Raw genomic sequence first — 1,695 nt, forward strand, 5'->3', positions numbered from 1 at the left:
ACAGCCAGCACCGCAGCCACCTCAGGAAGTTGTGTCTTCCATGCCTCAGCCAAATCCGCTTTTACCAACTCCTGGCCAAAGCAGGGTAACAGAAAAAAGCAAAACGGATGAAGCCAAGAAATTGCAAAAATTTTTACATAAAATTGATGCTTCAAAAGCATCAAAAGAAAAACAAAAGGTAAGTTCTGTGATGTATTTTTATGGTATAGATAACCTCTTAAAACTTATAATCATTTCTTACTTACAGCCAACAGTTGTGAGTCCAGATGATTGCGAGAAGCCGAAAGCTCCCCAGTTGGCAGGGTAAATCGGGGAAAGACCACAAAGGAGTCTTTTAAAACATTCGATGGCACTATTTTAAGAGACAACCGACGAGGCGACCGACGCCGGCAGCAGCAGCAACGCCGCGAAATCGCCACGGAAGAGGTTCTCCGCCGCCCCACCTTTTTAGCAGCCGTAGTCGCCCGGGCCCTTCTGGAGGTGATCATGGCGACACCACTTCCAGAGGAGCGAGCGACGGGCTAGGAGCTTCTCCGGGAGGTCACCGAGCAGCTGGGCCAGCACGAGGAGTGCTGGGGGGAGCCAGAAGAATGGCCTGCCCCAACGTCGGCCCTGCTATACAACGTAGACCTCCTCGGCAGAGTCGAGGAAGCATTGCAGCCGGCCGCTGATGGCCGGGCGGGCCGACTAGCGGATCGGGTGACGGCGAGGGCGGCGGGAGCCGTCAAGATCATCAGAAGGGAAAGGAGGTGCCCGACCTGCCACCAATCGTTGTGAACAAAATCAATCAATAAAACAAAGTCAAAAGCCTTTTCAGAATCATCATTAGATAACCCCGAGTGAGATCACAGTCTCTCCAAGGTACCAGGAGGACTGGCAAGGAGGAAGGAGGAGTCCCATCGAAAATTAGCAAAAGTCAACAAGTACAAATTAGCAGAGTAGCAGACACGGGTTAGCTTAACACACTTGACCAGCACAAGTTGTCACAAGAAAACACGGCGTCAGGCAGTTATTTTGTGAGAGCAAAATCTGCCCACCAGAAATAGCATAAGGACCAGATGGCACACCATACCTTTCTCCAAGCGGAAATCGCAAGGGCATCCAAAAACACAAGAAGATCTTGTTCAACAACAGAAAAGAACAGACAAACAAAACTACACACACGCAAACAGTGCAGTTACGGACACCAAAAAAATTGCTTCTTGTTAAGGAAGATCTAACCTTTTGGTGCCTTCCTACGCGATTGTTCTGAAACCTGTGTGCTTTGGATGAATATGATTTGAATATGGATAAATACCATAAATACTGGTGAATACTGACGAATATTGGTGGATACTTTTGAATATCATGAATATCACGAATAACACCAATACTTTCAAATATTTTGAATACACTGAATATCGTTTGAATATCCCCTTATCCCCTAATATCTACTGAATATAAGATATTAAAACGCCCGTGAACCGTGAATATTAGAAGTTGGTGCCCCCTCGGGCCCGACCCTGGGTAAAAAAACCATGGGGCTGACCATGAGCCATGGACATAAATTTAACCATGGATTTTTCTGACCATAGATTTATGGAACCAGTAAACCATGAAAACAACAGTTGACCATGAGTATATAGTGGATGGATTGCATGGCCATGGCTAATGTGCTCCATGGCAAGGGATGACCATGAGAATTGGCTTTCATGG

This window comes from Frankliniella occidentalis, unplaced genomic scaffold (assembly GCF_000697945.3).
Source record: "Frankliniella occidentalis isolate FOCC.00 unplaced genomic scaffold, Focc_3.1 Scaffold128, whole genome shotgun sequence".
Lineage (NCBI taxonomy): Eukaryota > Metazoa > Arthropoda > Insecta > Thysanoptera > Thripidae > Frankliniella > Frankliniella occidentalis.